The sequence below is a fragment of the Lathyrus oleraceus genome, chromosome 7 (genome assembly GCF_024323335.1).
Source record: "Lathyrus oleraceus cultivar Zhongwan6 chromosome 7, CAAS_Psat_ZW6_1.0, whole genome shotgun sequence".
Lineage (NCBI taxonomy): Eukaryota > Viridiplantae > Streptophyta > Magnoliopsida > Fabales > Fabaceae > Lathyrus > Lathyrus oleraceus.
The window spans coordinates 24,753,957-24,774,038 of record NC_066585.1 but is presented as its reverse complement, the minus strand read 5'-3'; the positions used below and the strand labels follow the sequence as shown (position 1 = coordinate 24,774,038).

The following is a 20,082-nucleotide window of genomic DNA, read 5'->3' as shown; positions in this document are numbered from 1 at the left end:
GGGTCATATCCCCCATTAGTACACACCCCTCTGTGGCGACGGCCGCACAACAAGTATCAACACTAGGGAAAGCTCCACCCTTCCTCAGGGGTTTTGGGACCATGGACGTCAGCATTCTTAACTGATCCTTCTCAGTCACCTCTACCCCTTTCTTGTCCTTCGACATCATCTCCACTTTTACAGGACCATGCCTTGTCACGGGGTTAGCACTGTCATCTGCCGTCGGTGCAAAATTGATTGCCTTAGAGTCCACCAAGTCCTGGACCACATGCTTAAAAGCTTTGCAATCCTCAACATGATGTCCGGGTGCCCCAGCATGGAACTCACACCTGACATTCTCATCATAACTGGCAACCCTCTGATCCGGTTTCCCTGGAACCAATATCCTTGGCTGCACCAACCCAAGATCCATCAACTTTTTGAACAGAGAGGCGTAAGTCACGGGCGGCTTATTGAAATGACGATCTGTCGTCCTCCTTCTCACTTGGCCCACTGCTCTTTGTGTCCTCTGTTGAGGTGATGGTTGTCGCTGTTGTGCAGATTGATTACTAGTGGGGATTGTTACCGTATCAGCATATGTGTGATAACGATCCTTACCGCGTTCTCTTTTGGCCTGCACACCACCTGATTCAACTTCCTTCTCAAGATGCCCATTGCCAGAGGGCTTCTTTGCTACAGAGCCAGAGGGATTTGTTACTTCGGATGACGGAGCCTTTCCCTGAACTTTCTCCTTGATCATCCAGCCCTCAATCCTTTCCAATCTCTCGGCCATGGCTTTCTGCTCCAAGGCAAACCCTTGCACAACACTGAACAAATCCCTCACCATCTCTTTCAGTTCGAGGATGTCGGCGTTGGGAGAATCCATCAGTTTGGATTTGTGGCCCCTAGCAGGATATCTGAGCAAACAAGCTATGCGCACCGGTTGACACCTACAAAACAGCAAATGGGTTAGTATGACTCACGCATGCACCATCTATCCATATGAGGAAGACTCTGTCCTTTGATTCTGGCTTCATCGAGACAGATAACATTTTGACATCCACATTCTGAAATTCAAGATGTCTCTCAACCAGATTCTCAATCAATAATACTCCTCATATGGCTAGACATAGGCTCGATGCAGATGAATGCAAAATGAGAATGATGCTGATGCATGATTGCAATGCATTGTCATCCTCCCAGTCCTCTGATCATCTGTTGCCCTGAATCACAGCCCTGATCTCTGAACCAATCACAACCATCTGAGGGAATATGTAACCACAAATCCGACTCAAGAGAGTTCCAAAATAAATGGAACCGCAAGATACACCATCATCATCACCAAACAATCTCTGAGCAGATACCCATAACCATTTCTGAATCGGCCCGGGGAATCCTGAAATAAACGGATCCCCACTGATAAATAACACGGACAACACTCCGGCGTCTCGGAAATAAATGGCCATAAATCCGACTTATAAATAGGACTCTGATCAACGGAACCAAAAGTCACCATCTGAACAATGCATCTGAAAGAATCACTCTCCCCTCACAGGTAAATTCTAATCAGGTCATCCTAAGGCGGACAATAGTCTCGACAATCGGGCAAAGATACTCAATGGGTTTGCCCTTTCGGGTGTGCCATTGTAGCTCTCCTGAGATCGTCTAAACCAAAGATCCGGGAAATGATCGGTCACCGAAGTCAATAGTTCAAAAGAGATAACCCAACCAAAGTGGAAAACCCCACTGGAAGAGCACTTCTCAGATGAACCTCGTCCGGCTTGTGGTATGTCACGTCGCAACAATGTGCCCAACCGGCATGTGAGCGACGTGAGACCACGCTAATCCTAGGTGTATACTCGGGCCTGGGTTTTAGCCCCACTCAGAACACCCACCCCAAAACAGAGGAACCACCTGCACAGAGGACGGCAACAACATGGTAGTATGATGCATGCAAATATTTATGCAAATATATACACAATCAGAATAATAAATGCAATAAATAACACAAAACAAGCAACCTAAACTACTCTAGAACGCTAGGAGAGACTCGCTTAGGGAAGATGGACCAGCACAGGTCAACATCTATAGTCCCCAGCAGAGTCGCCAGCTGTCGCATCCGCGAAAAACAACCGGCGGGCTAAAACAAAAAAACAAACAGAGTCGCCACTGCGCGTTATTTATCCCAAGATAGGGAAAGGAAACGCTCAGAGAAACCTGGAAAAAGCATGGTCTCGCGACCAAAGAGAAAGGGTAAGGGAGTCGGTTACGCAAGGGGAAGGTATTAGCACCCCTCACGTCCGTCGTACTCGACGGGATCCACGCTCTAAGAAAAGAAAAGGTTGCTAAAACATCACACACACACAAGGAACGCAGGTGGGGTTAAGAGGAAGAGAGCTCGATAGGACATCGCATCATATGCCTACGTATCTCGTCTGGAACGAGAATCAGAGCTGCCGTAGTTCGGCTCACGCACGCCAAACAAGCAAACACAAACACAGGCAAACTGGGAGCCTGAATGCCAATCACTGGACTTACATCAGCATCCGAACCAAAACACACACAAAAGGGCAAACGTGGAGCCCGACCGCCAATCACTGGACTTACGTCGGCATCCGAACCAAACACACGCACATTGGAACCCGAATGCCACTCAATGGACTTACATCAGCTTCCAAGCACACGACAACCAACAAGTTAATAGGGAGTCAGGAACTCGAGCCTATAACTGTCAAGCACACACACAAAAAAGAAAAAAAAATGCCCGGAGAGACCTCGCACGGTCTCCTGCCTACATACCTCGTCTGGAACGAGGATCAGGGCGATGTAGTTCCCCTGAAAGGGAAAGAAATTCTAGCCAGAAACCAAGGGGAGACACACTACTAGGGAGCTGGACTCGAGCCTAGTGTTATCATGCATCATTGCCCTATGTTGTGGTTTCTACCTACTTGCACAACAGCAAGCTAATCCTATCCAGGAAGAAAGCAAGCATGCAAGCATCAACAAATAAAACAAACATTTCACATAGCACACACTATATCCAGTCAAGTGAGGCTCAAACAAGGGTGGACTGCCGAGGTAAGTCATCTGTACAAGGGTTAGATTTAGCTCTTAACCTTGCCATTGAGAGGCTAAGGTGAAGCTGATGAAAGGTGAGTGAAGATTAGACTTCACAGCTCTTATCCCTGATCAGGGAGAGCTTCTGACAACGGAGCGTGGGTCCAGAATGGAGGGACCCTTCTACGCTCAAGACTCTGACTCGATTGTGCAACAGCACAAGATCTTGGGTTTGTGTCCCAATGCATCAACACAGTGGTGTGAGCAGAGGGACGACTCAACAAAATAGCGGAGGATAGATTGCATATCCCTTGGGTTCCGCCAATTGCCTCATAGAGGTCTTTACCTGCTTGGCACAAAAGTAAACAATCACAATCATCGCCTCTTAAGGAGGACTTCAGACAGTTGCCTGGCCAAGTAACAGGCCAGGTCTTCCAGACTACATGGAGACAAGAGAGTCTACCTCAACTGGTTTATAAAACCAAGCAGCAGCAAGCAAGTTCTTAAAGAACTGTAAGCGACTAAATGTACCTGAAATCAATCAAGTATCATCAGTACTCAGACAAACCAACAATAAACAGCAAAAGTCAATCTATACAGACAACACAAGTTAATGCACATAAGTGCAAGCCATGAGCTCAAGCTCAAGCATCAAACCTACAACACAAAGCCAATGTTAGTTCACAACATCAAACAAAACTCAATTTACAACTTGAATTTCTCTCCTCAAGCCTTTTGCACTTTTAACCTGAAAATCCAAACCAAATGTGAGAAACTAGACCACTAGGCCAAGCCTAGGGTCCAAAGGAAATAAAAATCCTAACAATCAGAACTGAATGTGGAACCTACCTCAAACAGATGAAGATGAAGGTTGAGGAAGTTGATTGGAAGAAGATCCTTGGCTCGAGGTTGCTTCAATTGCAAGAATTCTCAAATCACCATTGTTGAGCTCATGATGAACAATTGCGATTCTTCAATCTTTTGGCAATGGCATATCAAAACAGATCCTCCTCAAGGTGTATGGAAGATGAATCAAAAAGAATCAAGCCAATTGATGGAGAATTCGTGGAGAAATCTTGAAAAGTAGTGATGAAGTTCTTGATGAATTTTGGAGAAAATGGAGGGAAAGTTAGTTAGATTTCTTGTGAATTGTGATTATCATTAGCATTCTGTTACAATTAGTAACTTATACTCCACCTTAATCATCCTCTTAATCACAAATTAGCAAAAATGAGTTTAATTAGTGTAATGTGAAACTTAAGTGCAAGTCCAAAAATGCCCTTGCCAAATATTACACCATGACAGCTCATGACAGCTCAAACATCTTCTAAATGTCATTTGGAGTGTGTTGCAAAAATCCTCATTCCAAAATTCCATGTATTTCTCAACTTGGACCATTTTGCCCTTGGATTTTAATTGTTGCACTTGAAAATTGACCTTTTGCATTGACCATTTTTGATGAATTTTGATTATGCACCCTGAAAGTACATGTGAAATGGAGTTTTCTCATAAAAAGATCACTCATTTTGGACATTCCATGTGAAAGTTATGCCACTTTGATTATAGGCATTTTTGGAAAATGAATGGACCATAACTTGTCAACCATACATGGGAATTTCAAGTTCTTGGACTTTTTGGAAAGGTGAGAGCAAGATCTACAACTTTCATGTTGAACAAATTTTCATTTGAAGATTTTTTGGACATGTAATTTTGTGGTGAAAAACTTTCCATTTTTGGAAACTTTCATTACAAGTCACTTTCTATTTTTGGCAATTTTTTGTCTGACTTTATTTTCTTCATTCTTCAGCTTTGACATGTCAAATGAAACTTGTTTCAACATGAATGAAGTGTATCCAACTCTCTCCCACCTCCAAATCCATAAAATCAAGCACAGTTGACCACAGTCGACTTTTCAACTAATAGATGAATTTGGCAATGCACTGATCAATCTGAGCCCCAATCTTCTAATGAAATGGCTCAATGATGAAACCCTAGCCTCCATAAGCTCAATACAATCATGAAATGATCCCCATATCCATTGTAGACCCCATCTCCTGCACAAACCCTGATTGGCCCAATGCAACTGATTAGGGTTGACCAATGGTCAAAACCCTAATCTCAAGGTATCTTGATCAAACCCTTGAACTTATTGGATGATATCAAGACCATGATGATGATGATGTATCAATCCCCCCAAGATGAAGACCAATCTCCTTGAGAACCACAAAACCCTAATTTGAATCACCATCCTCAGATAATTAGTGATCAGTCCAATGAATGAAAAACCCTAGCTTGCATATTAACCTCTTATCTTCTGATCAAGACTTAGGAGGATGACTTGCACAATGTAACCACATGATACGCAATATGCAATGCCTAATGACCTAAAAATGATATGCAATATGTTAAACTAGTCCCAAGAGAGGAGGGCAAATTTTGAGGTGTTACAGCCAAATTTTCCATAGTAATGGCATCTCCATCTTTGATGTTTCCGTTTTTGCTGTCTTTCCTTCTGATGTTGTGACATATGATGTGACATCTCAGGTTTGCTTTTAATGTGGCTGCACTTAGGTTTGGATTTAGGTTTACAACCAGTGTAACTGCACTCAGGCTTAGATCCATTATACCCAATGCCAGATTTGTCTCCTATTATTTGTCCAGTTTGGAGAATCTTGTCTAAGGAGTAAAATCCATTATTTAACATTCTTACATACTTGGTCATCTCTTCTAGTTTAGAATTCAAGAACATAGCTTCAGTTTTTAACTTGGAGATGGTTTCCACATACTCTGCCTTCTCATTCTCCAGCTGTACTATCACTTTCTTTTGGATTTGACTTTCTTCTAGCTTGGAATTCAGAACCACTTCTTCTGTTTTTAATTTGGAGATGGTTTTCAAGTGTTCTACCTTCTCATTCTCAAGTTGAGTTATTACCTTCTTCTGGCTTTCAACCTGTTTACATACCTCTGCACTTTTGTGACACAACTTTCTGTAGGTAGTGGCCAACTCTTCAAAGGTTACTTCATCATCACTTGAGTCTTCATCAGAACCCCATCTTCCATTCAAGGCAGTCACCACATTTGTAGATTCTTCTGTTTCACTCTCATCAGACCAAGTGGCAGCAAGACTCATCTTCTGCTTCTTGAGGTAGGTTCCACATTCAGTTCTGATGTGTCCATACCCATTACATCCATAGCACTGTACTTCTTTTCATTCTTTGGGCTTATCATCTAACCTTGTTCTTCTTCCAGCATTATTGGATTTACTGATGTCAGATGAGATGTTCTTGACATTAGCCTTAGATCTTACATCCATCTTTTTCAACAGTCTGTTGGTCTGTCTTCCCAGCATTGCTACATCATTTTCCAGATCCTCATCAACATCCTGACTATTTTCCTCCTCTGTGTTTGATATGAAGGCTATGCTTTTAGTTTTCCTTTCAGATCCATCACTCATTCCCATCTCAAATGTTTGGAGGGAACCAATTAGCTCATCAACTCTCATGTTGGAGATATCTTGAGACTCTTCTATGGCTGTCACTTTCATAGCAAATGTCTTAGGGAGTGACCTGAGTATTTTCCTTACTAGCTTCTCATCAGGCATCTTCTCTCCCAGGGCTCCTGGGGCATTAGCAATTTCAAGAATGCTCATATGAAATTCATGTATATTTTCATCTTCTTTCATCCTTAAATTTTCAAACTTGGAGGTGAGCAACTGTAGTCTAGACATTTTAACTCTAGAGGTGCCTTCATGAGTGGTTTTGAGAATGTCCCAAGCATCTTTAACCACCTCACAGATGTTTACCAACCTGAAGATGTTCTTGTCTACTCCATTAAATATGGCATTCAATGCTTTAGAATTTCCAAGGGCTAGATCCTCCTCCTCCTTGGACCATTGTTCTTCAGGCTTCTTGTCAGTTGTGGCTTCTCCTTCCTTAGTAATTACTGAATGTACCCAGCCTTCCAAGCCTTATTATCTAGAGATTTTAAGAAAGCTACCATTTGAGGTTTCCAATAGTCATAGTTAGATCCATCCAAAATTGGTGGCCTGTGAACAGATCCTCCCTCTCTCTCCATTGTACCAGAAAGTATTGTCCCTAGATCTCACCCAGAACCAGAGCAGAATTCCTGCTCTGATACCAATTATAATTCTGGTATCAGATATGAGATGTTAAAGGTAATGTCATGACACTAATATCTGAGTAAAACAAACAGGATAAAGATAAAGAATAGCAATGCAAGAGACACAAGCAACTGTTAACCCAGTTCGGTCCAACTCACCTACATTTGGGGGCTACCAAGCCAGGAAGGAAATCCACTAAATAGAATCAGTTCAAAGACTCTCCGTACACTTCAACAAGTTACAGTCTTTCTCACCTAATCACTACCCGTGCGAATTCTACCTAAGCACTCTTAGATATGATAACCCATTCACTCCCCCTCAATCATACATGTGATTTTAAACAACAATTACTCTAAAAAGAAGACACTTTTCAATTACACACACTTGATCTTCAATCAAGTAGACACACACTTGATCTTCAACCAAGTAGACACACACTTGATCTTCAACCAAGTAGACACATACTTGATCTTTAACCAAGTAGACACACACTTGATCTTGCTTAACAGCTTCAATCAAGTACACACGCTCATGCTTAAAAGCTTAGAGTGACAAATTACAACCCACAAATCAGACCAATTCAATCATCTATGGATGAATTGAATGGCTTACAAGTCTCACAACTAATAAGACACAAACCCTTATATTCTCTCAATATTTCGCTCAGTATTGGTTGTGTTACAAATCAGGTTTTCCATGTCCTACTTATAGAAGCATTCAGCTGGGCTTGGACATCTTGAAAACCCTAAAACTATTTTCCAATTAAATCTTCTCATGACAGCTAGTTAGATCTCCTTGGAAAATAAGTAAATCAGGTTGTAATTAATGATTGAATGCGCCTGCAAATCAGATCTTCAATCATACATAGATTGCCATTAAATGCGCAATCACAAAACACATAACATTCACCCTGAATGTTCTGTGTACAAGATGTCATGACATCGGGTCTGACATCCTGGAATAATCCTGCATAATTCCATTTATAATTTCCAGCAGGTACATAATATCAGATGCCATGACATTGTGTATGACATCCTGAAACAATCCTGCATAATTATATTTTTTAAACTCCAGCAGGTACACAAATATCTTATGTTAAGACATCACATGCTACATCTTGTGAACACTCTTTGTTTTACCAAAGTTGCTGCCAACACTTAGAACCAACATAACCAAAAACAAGGCTAGACTTGTTGCACAAGGATACACTCAAATTAAAGGGGTTGATTTTGATGAGACTTTTGCTCTTGTTGCTCATCTTAAGTCCATAAGCTTGCTTTTAGGAGTGACTTGTATGCTTAAATTTAAGCTATTTCAGATGGATGTGAAAAGTGCTTTCTTAAATGGGTACTTGAATGAAAAAGTGTATGTTGAACAACTCAAGGGGTTCATAGATCCTAACTTTCCAGATCTTGTTTACAAACTAAGGAAAGATCTTTATGGATTGAAGCAAGCACCTAGGGCTTGGCATGAAAGGCTAACTAAGTTCCCTGTCAACAATGGCTACAGGAAAGGAGGAACAGACACCTTGTTTTTTTAAAGAAAAGCATGGTAAACTCATGATAGCTTAAATATATGTTGATGACATTGTGTTTGGAGGGATATCAAATCAGATGGTCCAACATTTTGTCAGGCATATGTTATATAAATTTGAGATGAGTCTTGTTGGTGAATTTACTTACTTTCTTGGTCTTCAAGTCAAATAAATTGATGATACTATCTTTATCTCTAAAAGCAAGCATGCTAAGAGTATAGTAAAGAAGTTTGGCATGGAAAATGCAAGTCACAAAAGGACACCTGAACCAGCTCACTTGAAGTTAACTAAAGATGAAAAAGGTGTATATGTGGATCAAAGTCTGTACAAGAGTATGATTGGTAGCTTGTTGTATCTTACAGCTAGCAAGCCTGACATCATTTTCTATAAGAGTGTGTGCAAGATATTAGTCAGAACCCAAAATGAGTCATATTACTTAAGTGAAAAGGATTATGAAATACATCAATGGGACTAGTGACTATGGAATAATGTATTCTCATAATGAAAATTTCATGTTTATAGGATGTTATGATGCAGACTGGGCAAGTAGTATTGATGATAGAAATAACACTTATGGAGGATGTTTCTTCTTAGTAAATAATCTTATATCTTGGTTCAACAAGAAGCAAAAATGTGTGTCATTGTCTACGACTGAGGCTGAATATATTGTAGCAGGAAGTATTTGCTCTCAATTAATTTGGATGAAACAAATGCTAGAGGAGTATAATGTCCAACAAGATTTAATGACATTATATTGTGACAATCTAAGTTCTATCAACATATCTAAGAATCCCATTCAACACAACATAACTAATCATATTGATATTCGTCATCATTTTATCAAGAATCTTGTTGAAGACAAAATTGTTACTCTGAGCATGTAGCCATTGAGAAGCAACTGACAGATATTTTCACTAAAGCATTGGATGTAAATCAGTTTGAGAAGTTAAGAGGCAAATTGTGTATTTGCATGCTTGAAGAATTATAACAATTACTGATATGGAGGCATGCAAATCAAAATTTATCTTCCCTCCATTTAACGGTGCACAAAACTCAAGGAAAAACATTACAAACTTTCCTTATTTTCCCAGCACACCACCCTACCCATTCCACCAATATCATTCACGCTATCCTTAGAAACATGTTGATCATCATTCTCGGTTACCTTCATCTCACTACATTCTCCTTGAACTTCATTTCTAAAAATCAAAATTCCAAAATGTCTTAACCTTTTGTCTCAACTCCCAGTCAGCGCACCAAAGAGCAATTGAACCCTAAGAGTGTCGGTACAGATGTAGATCATTTTGAAGTTATTAATGATGTTGTTCCTCTCTCTATTTTTCCTGTCCATGCAACCCCTATAAGGAAGCCTAAAACAGCTGCTTCGAAAAAGGGCAAGCCCTCTAAAGTAAGTACCATTTCATCTCCATCTATGGCTGTTAGTGATGTAAGAAATCTTGATCTCTCTAATGATGTCAGAAAACCTCATTCAATGAGTAGCTTGTACCTTGATCCTATTAATGTCAAAGTGAATGTTGATGCTTCTGCAAAAAGGTTTGTTGTTCCAGAAGTTATGGGAAATGTTGAAACATCTGAGAACACTAATAAACCTAGATCTGTTATGACTCTGAGTAAATCTAGTATGGTTATTGCTGAAAGAGATAAGTTGATAAAAATATTTGTGTGTTGATTTCTCAAGTATTGGGTATTGAACCTAAGACTGATGTTGTGTCGGATGTCTCCACATCCTTGGCCCAAACTGATAACCCTATCGAAACCACTCTTGATAAATCTAATGAAAATGTTTCTACTCAGTCCCCTGAAAAATTAGAAGAAAAAGATGATTCTGATGGCATGTTTGGTGATTTGTTGGACAAAGAAGAAAACTATGGTGAGAAGAAGGGTTAATATACAGACATTGTGAACGTAGATGATATGAATTCTGATGATGAGCCCATTGGTAAGATATTGGCTCCAGGAATAGCTAAAAGGTTAAAGAACAGAAAAGGTAAATATGTTGAGTCCTCTAGCAAGCCCTCTAAATCTCTCAAGAGAAGTACTAGTGTTGGCCCTACAAAATGGTGGAGAAAGGTTATTACTCCTGCCACCAAGAAGAGATTCCTGAAGAGGAAGTAAGTCCCATTTGGTTCTAGTGAGTCTGGCTGTGATGTCGAACATGATGTTTAAGACATTGTTTCTGCTACAAGAAAGCAAGCTTTTGGGAAGAAGATTCCAACAAATATTCATCAAGTTCCAATTGACAACATCTCCTTTCACTTTGTGGAAAATGTAGAAAAGTGGAAATTTGTTTAGCAAAGGAGACTGGCTTTGGAAAGGGAACTTGGAAAATATGCATTTTAGTGCAAAGAAGCAATGAGTCTGATTCAAGAAGCTGGATTGATGAAAAGTGTGACTGGCTTTGGAAAGTGTTATGAAATGCTTGTTAAAGAATTCATTATGAATATATATATATATATATATATATATATATATATATATATATATATATATATATATATATATATATATATATATATATATATATATATATATATATATATATATAAGGAGTGTGATAACAAGAGGAGTAAGTAGTTTAGAAAGGTTTATGTAAGAGGAAGGTGTGTGGAATTCTCTCCTGAAATCATAAACATGTTTTTTGGTAGAAGCGAAGAAGCACAAGCTGAAGTGGAAGTTTGGGACAATGTCATTTGCAAAGAAATTATGGCAAAGCAAGTAAATGAATGGCCTAGAAAAGGGAAACTGCCAGTAGGTTGCTTGAGTGTGAAGTATGTAGTACTTCACAGAATTGGAGCTGCTCATTGGGTGCCAACTAATCATACTTCTAACATTGCTACAGGATGGGTAAGTTCATTTATATTGTATGGACCAAAATAAATTTTGACTTTGAATCCTATGTCTTTGAACAAACAATGAAACATGCTGCCTCATTTGTTGTGAAGATGCCTATAGACTTTCCCTCATTGATTTATGGTGTCACACTGAGTCCACACCCTAGTATTTTGCTCAGTTCTGATGGTGACTGCTAAAGAGACCCCCCTATGTCATTACGTTATAGGCTTTTCATGGGGAAACATGTTCCAGATATTGTCATGACATCTGGCCAGAAACCTACTAGATCTATTTCTAAGATAAGAATCCTTGTTGAACTAAAAGACACCTATAAAACCTTGGATGCAAATATCAAAGGTTGTACTAAAAGGAAGAGAGGGCTTGAGATCCTGATAAAGGCTTTGTCTGAAGAAAAGGCTGAGGGAAATCTGGAAGGTGATAATGTGGGTGCAGAAGATACTAATGAATAAGGTGTTGATGCTAGTGATGATGAATAGACAACTAACAGTGATGAAGACTGAAGTGTTCTGTTTCTTCTGTCTCTTTTTTTTGCTTTTGGATGTTTTTGTTTTGTGGGTTATGCCCTAAATATTTATGCACTTTTAGTGCTCTTGGTCTACAACTCAATTGTTTGTTTGCTCTGCTACTTCTAAGTTTGATTGTGTTTGCCAATCTTTTGGCTAAAAAGGGGGGAGGGGGTAGTTCTTGTGACTTTTTTTATATCCATGCTATGACTCCTTCCCCTTGAGGGGGAGTGGCTCTTGTCCCTGTTCTACTACTCAGGAGAGCATATGCTTTTCTAGCTTATGGTAATATGTTAGTACATGTGGGCTATTAGTGTTTATGAAGTCAGATCAAATGTCTTGATATCCTGACTGAGAGAATTTATTTTTCTTTTAAGCGGGTTCTTCGTGTGAGAGTTTAATTCTCTCTGTTGTGAGGCTAAGTTTTTGTTTCTGTTGCGTTTTCCTCTGTTGTTTTTTGGTTTGAAGAAGATCATGTTTTCTTATGATTGTGTGTTGTTTATCTTGCACCTTATTGTTGTGATCTTTACCCTCTTTCTAGTTGGGGTAAGCAAATGTTGTTTTAGTCAAATTTTTCCAAATTGGGAGATTGTTAAGTCTGATGTATAATGATTGGTTACATCTTGGAAAAACTTGTATTCAAGCAAGATATTGGACAAGATGTCCTGACATGTTGATTCAACATTGGAGTGTGCCCTATTTCAGTTTCTTGAAAGATTTGTTTCTATCGTGAGATATCTGAAGATCCTCGGAAGATTTATTTCACAAGTTATGTGGTTCAAGAAACGCGTATTTTAAAAGCAAATGAACGTTTGTTCTTTGCCTTGTTTCCGAAGCAAGGATGTCAAAACATTTTAGGAAACATCTGATATGATTGGAATCAAATCTGCAGAAGATTGTGCAATAGTCCTTGGATCTACTATTGATCAAGCCCAAAGTCCATGCCTTTCTAGGTCTATTTAAAGATGGATTCTAAACCTAAGAATGTAACGAAGCAGTGCTGGAAATTGTCTTTGTTAGGGTTTAGTTATCTTTGTTATTTGTGAGCCATTCGAGTATCTCTTTGATACTTGAATTAGACTTGTGTTATTGAGTTGTAATTATGAATCACTCATGAGCTTTTAAGAAATAGTAGATTCTATTTTGTGTCCTCTGTTTATTGATAGAAGTCGTTGTCACTATTGTGTGATTGAAGGGAAGTGTGAGGGGTCTCATATCTAGGAAAGTCTTTAATAGAAACTTCCACGGGTAGAGATTAGGTGATAAGTTTGTAAAACCTGAGGTTGTTTAGAACTTCGAACTAATTTTGTTATAATGGATTTCCTTCATGGCTTGGATTCCCCAAGATGTAGGTGACGTTGCACCAAACTGGGTTAACAACTATTTTTGTTATTTACTTCGTGCTACTTACTTAAACATTGATATTGTTTGTATTGTGACAATGTGCTGACCTCGGTGTCGTGACATCGTATAAGACATCTGGGATTTGCATACCATAATTTCACATTGCTCTAGGGGTTCAAACAACACCTTTTTGGTCCAAACAATACTTTCACCATACCAAACAACAAATTCACAATTCACAAATCAATTCAATCCATTTAAATCTCTTTTCCAATTAAATTCACTCAAAAACCTTCTCAAAACAAATTTCTTTCTTTTCCTCAATTCAAACAACTTTCTTTTCATAAAAGAACTGGTGTCATTCATTCCTTAGCAGTCAGACTAAAAGCTTAGAGCATCCGAACTAAAATCAAAATCAGCTAACGTCAAAGCACTTATAGGATACAATTATAATTGTTTCTTAAAATAAACCAACAAATTCGTAGTCTTTTACCATGAACTAGGGAGCTCTGATTTTCTCATTGCATAATTAATTAATATATTTTTTCCCCTTTAATAAAATCTATTGCAAGTAACCTTTAGATAACAACACCTATTCATGCAAAGAATAATAAAAAATGGTTCTCGTTGAGTACAACAGATGTGAGGGGTGATAATACCTTTTCCTTACATAACCAACTTCCTTACCCTTTTTCTCTTTGCCTTAGGTTTTATCGATATTTTCTCTTTCCTTTTAAATAAATAAAGTTCGATGGAGACTCTGTTGTATCTTCGAGCGTGTGATGTGCGCAGGTATTTTTCGCGGCACGACACTCGCCTGTAAAGGACAAACCCACATTCAAAAAGGTTGGGAAAGTGACGAAGAATTTCACTCCTTTGAACACCTGTCGAGAACATATCTGGTGCGAGGTACTTCACTTACACAACATCTCGACACCACTTGCCCTTGGTCCGAGGTGAGGGTATATGAGCTTGAGAGGTTTTGTAAGTTCCATAGGATAAAAGGACATCATACCGACGATTTCTACCAGGTAAAGAAGGAAATAGAAAAGTTGATACGGGAGGGCCACCTCAAGAAGTATACGAAGGACGGCTCCTCCAACCAGGTGGAGCGTCGTAACCTGTACATGCTAGAAGATGCCAGAAGTCCAGGCCCAAGCAAAGCCAAAAAGTATCCCAGGGCAAGGGCAGTACAATGACACATCATACGCTTAATAGTTAATACCATATCAAGAGGATCCACTAGGGGCGGTGAGACCAACTTCGTCCGCAGAAGATACACATGTCAATTCCTGAGCATGAAAGACCTCCCCTAGGTCAAGGATATGAAAGCATCAGAAGTCACGATTGTATTCTCGGAGGAAGATGCATGTGGCATTCATCCTTACAACGACGACCATATGGTCATCGTTATCAAATGTGAAGAATGGGAGATAAAAAGGGTTCTAGTGTGTCGCATTACGCGAAAAACCGGCGGGAAAACAGAACAACAGAGCCGCCACCGTGCGTTATTTATCCCAAAAGAGGGAAAGGAAACGCTCAGAGTAAACCTGGAAAAAGCGTGGTCTCGCGACCAAAGAGAATGGGATCGGGAGTCGGTTATGCGAAGGGAAGGTATTAGCACCCCTACGCATCCGTCGTACTCGACGGGATCCACGCACAATAGAAAGGAAAATGGTTGCTAAAACACTGCTCAAATAAACATCTACCCAGGCTGAAAGAGACACAAGAAAACAGACTGAAACTGACTCGGCAGGATATCGCATCCTGGGCCTACTTAGTCTATCAAGCATAGACATCAGAGTCAAAGTAGTTCGGACTGGGGAAACGACACATGCTCGCTAGGATATCGCATCCTATGCATACGTATCTCCTTTGGACGAAGGAGAATCAGAGCATTCGTAGCTCGGCTAACACGCACACAAACAAACACAGGCAAAGGCAAACGTGGAGCCTGAATGCCAATCACTGGACTTACATCAGCATTCGAACCAAAAACACACACAAGGAGGCAAACGTGGAGCCTGAATGCCAATCACTGGGCTTACATCAGCATCCGAACCAAACACACGCACACTGGAACCCGAATGCCACTCGATGGACTTACATCAGCTTCCAAACACACAACAAGAAGAAGGGTCTCGATTGCAACTAGGGCAAGAGAAAGGGAAGGTCTCAATCGCAACGAGGGCGAGAGAAAAGAATTAGTGTTAGTTGTTAGTCAAACTCGACAAGACATCGCATCTCGTGCCTACGTATCTCATCTGGACATGAGAATCAGAGTTGTCGTAGTTCGGCTAAACTATTCCTGTTGGTTTGTGTTTTTTAAGTGGATAACGTCACTACGCAATCTACCTGATGCTCGACCTTTGGAGACTTACTCACCTGTAGTAGAAGGAATTGACGTATCCTTAAGAGGGGATAATGTTCGTTTGTGTTTTAGGAAAGCTCAAGCAAGAAAGGAAGTCCTATACGAAGGAACCGTGCTACCTTAATTGACATGCAAACGAGACTACGCGGAGTCTAGCAAACCTAAGGGATACAATCACACCACACAAGCATATACAGCATGAAATGAACACACCAACAAGGGGCTCAAACATCAAGGCTAGGCTTTAGTCGAGGGGTCATATCGACCTCGACAAATAAGCCTCTGTATCGGGGTAAGGTTAGCTCTTAACCTTGCCATTGAGGGGCTAAGGTGAAGCTGATGAAAGGTGAGTGAAGATGAGACTTCACAGCTCTTATCCCTGACCAGGGAGAGCTTCAGACAAAGGAGCGTGGGTCCAGAATGGAGGGACCCTTCTACGCTCAAGACTCTGACTCGATTGTGCAACAGCACAAGATCTTGGGTTTGTGTCCCAATGCATCAACACACAGCCGTGCGAGCAGAGGGACGACTCAACAGAATAGTGGGGGATAGATTGCATATCCCTTGGCTTCCACCAATTGCCTTAAATAAGGACTTTCCCTGCCTGGCACAAAATGTAAACAACCACAAACATCGCCTCTTAAGGAGGACTTCAGACAGTTGCCTGGCCAATTAACAGGCCAGGTCTTCCAGACTACATGAAGTCAGAAGATTATACCTCAGTGGTAAGCAACCACAAGCTAGCAAAGCAAAGTTCAAAATGAACTCAAAGCCACTTAGGTACCTGTGAAAAAATCTAAAACAATCAGTTAAACTGTGTAGACAAACAACCAACAGTCAATATTAAACAGACAGACAAAGCATCATCAGACAATGAGCAAGGCACAAGCACAAGTGAATTTGTTCTCAAAGCCTACAAAACAACACAATGTTAGCCAACATCAACCAATAATCAGGCTTAAATGAATGAGGCACTCCAATCATGGCAATGTGCCTTTGAACCTGAAATCCATAATCCAAACAGTGAGTCCAAACCACTAGGTCAAAGCCTAGGGTCAAAAGAGGGAAAAAATCCAGAACAGAAGCTGATACTCCACATGAAATTCATTTACTCAAGTGATAACATGTCCTAAAATTAAGGGAGCATGCAAGACCGAATTATTTCTAAGCCTAGGGGTAGAATAGTCATTTCACAGTTAGGGAGCAATATTGAACTAAAATTCTATTATGAGATCCTAATTAGAATCAATTAAAATCTAAGTTAGATTTAATATTCTAAAAAAATCCAAGAGATTATCTAATTCTAATCCTAAAATTAATGTTTCAAATGACTTCTATCACTAATCCACCTAATTAAGTCTAAAGTTAATCCTAATATTAATGTACTCATCGTAACAGTCCTAAGATTAATTTCTAATTATTATTTAACTCTAATTCTAAATCCTAAATCTATTCTAATTAATCTCTAAGACCTAATTAGCTCCTAAACCAATTTTAATACCTAATTAAAGTCCTAAGAACTAATTAACTAGCATATTAATCTGAGATCTAATGCTTCTACATAATCCTAATTCTTCTAGTCAGTATCTAACCATCTGGAACCTCAAAATACACATGTGAGGAAGCATACAGGTGAAGTCCAAGAAAAATTCACCAAACGCGCTTTTTTCGCAAAAGCTACACGGGCAAATGAAGCGCTTGCAGTTGAAAAAGTGCTTAAAAAAAAAGCTCCATGCGAACATCACGTTCGTCATCACCATGACATTCACCAACCAACATCGCTGTTCGCGGACGCTTCACCATCTCGGACCGTTCAACAGTCTAACGCGATTCGCGTCCATCCACCATCAACAATCAACTACTCAAACTCACGAAATCAACAACATCAGCTATCCTAATCTACGGAGCCGAATCGCAACGGCATCACCGAATTGCTCGAGCATGACGAAAAAGAAGAACAACAACTTACCGGCGATGACGACGGGATGACGGATCGGTGACGGCTACGAATGGATCTGCAGAATTCGAAAGAAGAGCGTTGAGGACTACCGGCGGCGGCGAAAGAAGCTTCGGCGACGCGTTACTTGTTGATGGTGTGCGATTACGCCAGAAAGGTTTGGTGCATCACAGGTTTGATGAGTCACCGCGTTCTTCTTCCTTCTGTTTCAGTGCTTGCAATTTTCTTGAATTCGGTTAGAATTTCTCCTTGCCGCGAGCTTCGCCTCCACTTGTATTCAGTGCTCTTCTTCTTCTGCCTTTCTTGGAGTGATTCTGGTGAGACGTTGATCGTTGATGGCGAAGGTTTCGAGAATTCGTTACGGTGGTTGAAGATTCTAAGAGTATGGTTGAAGATTGATACAGTGAATGTCGTTGAAGAATCGAGGTGGAAGTGGTGGTTTAGCTCTGCCGTGTAGAGCTTCGAATGATGAAGCTCCCACAACAATGGAGGATGAGCGTGTACTGAAGGTGAGGATTGAGTGCAGAAGCTTTTTGGAATCAGGGAAAAATCTTTCGAACCCAATGATTGGCAATGATTGCCGCTTATATAGCACGATCCAAGAGCAAATTGGAGAATTGGATTTGGGTGGCTCAATCTCATTCGTCCAGCTGGCACTTAAGTGAATGAGAAGGTGAGTTTTGAATTAAGTCACGTGGGATTTAGAAAAATGAATAGCACGCTTCACTCTTTGATTTTTTCACTGAAGTCTGGATATTTTCATTGAACCAAATTGGTTTGGATCCCTTAACTTCCTGAACTGCTTATTGTTTTGAAACTCATTGCTTTGAACTGAACTGCTTTTTTTTGGATTATATGTCTGTGTTGGTACGCTTAGACAACTTGCTCTGTTTCTGCAGGTTTTCATGGTTTTTGATTCTGCAACAGGGTAATGGTTACGACTCAAATTCCATTTCTTGCCTTGCATTGCCAACTGTTATGGATTTTGCTGGTGTAGCCATTAGAATCACCTTGATCCTCTTTTGCAGGTAGCTCTGAAGTTGCAGTGGGATGCTTGGTTGATATGACTTAGCTCAAGTCAAATGTTCCAACTCTAGTCATTATGTATTGATCTGGTATGTATGGTTATGTATGCGTTGGACATGTTACCGTTTGTTTTGCTTGCTACCACATGATGCTTCTAACCCTGTTGTGCACTATTGATGCTGAATGGTGTTATGGATATGCAGGTTAGGTTCCTTGTAGCATGGCATTGCAGCAGGATAGGGTGTTTTAGTTCCCACCATTTCAGAAACTACACAATCAGAGATACAACTGTCACCTGCTAGGGAAGGTTTAACCACAACTCTGCAACATGATACGTGTCGGATTGCAGGTTGTATGCCCATGAGTTACTGCAGGAACGTGTTTGTAGCATGTAATGCATGTCCTGTTTTGGGTCTGCAATAGGGCTTGCTTGGATGTGACCAGCCTGCTGCAAGAATGTAATTTACTTGCAGTTTAGCTTGGTGCAGCTGCTGGCTCATGCTAGTTCTGCACAATAGGGTCTGCACCGTAATTCTGGTTTAGTTCCTTGCCATGCTCACTCCCTTGGCCTTGTTTCTTTTGGCAAGTCATGCTCCAACAAATCCATCTCTAAATGCTCTACATTACTTGGTGTTAATTGCCTTGAATTCTAGTATGTGGCTCACTTTTATGCAGGTTTTTGATGGTATTTAAATGCAGAAATTTGGTTTTGGAATGCAGAATTTTTGCTGTATTTTATGCAGAGTTTTTGTGTGTTTTATGCAGAGTTTTTATGCAGAATTTTGGATGCACTTTAATGCAGAATTTTGTTTATGCAATGCAGAATTTCTAATGCAGAATTTTGTTAAATGCAATGCAGAATTTCTAATGCAGAATTTTGGTTTTGTACAAATGGATATGGGTATGATTGGATAATGGCAATTGGTTTTAAACGGATAAACTAAATTGGATATGATTTGTGTTGAGTATTGGATAAAATGGATTATGGTAAAAAAAATGGATATGAAATTGGATAATGATTAAATTGGAATAAAAGTGGTTTTGAGGGATATGGAATTTGGATAGCCGTTAAAAAATGGTTAAATGGATTTGGTTAACTAGAAATGGATATGGTAATGAACGGGTTCTAAAAATAAAAGTGGATTTAGATTTTGATTAAATGGATATGGGTTAAACCAAATGGATACAAATGGATTAATGAACTTGGATTAAAATTGGATAAATGGGCTTAATGGGCTTATGAGATTTTCAAGATGAGATATGGATATGAAAAAATGGTTAATGGGATAAACTTGTGGGCTTAACAAAGGGAATGAA

General features: G+C 39.9%; 1 long non-coding RNA gene across 2 annotated transcripts; it reads left to right on the top strand.

Annotated features, from left to right (window-relative positions):
* The first annotated feature begins 17,609 nt into the window (after positions 1–17,609).
* On the top strand, positions 17,610–19,345 carry LOC127100495 (uncharacterized). 2 transcript variants are annotated; one of them, XR_007794425.1, is made up of 4 exons: positions 17,611–18,412; positions 18,639–18,667; positions 18,768–18,854; positions 18,969–19,345. It is a non-coding gene; the product is annotated as an uncharacterized LOC127100495 (long non-coding RNA). The 2 variants fall into 2 exon arrangements; XR_007794424.1 differs by having other exon boundaries at positions 17,610–18,412; positions 18,639–18,854; positions 18,969–19,343.
* Positions 19,346–20,082: the final 737 nt, after the last annotated feature.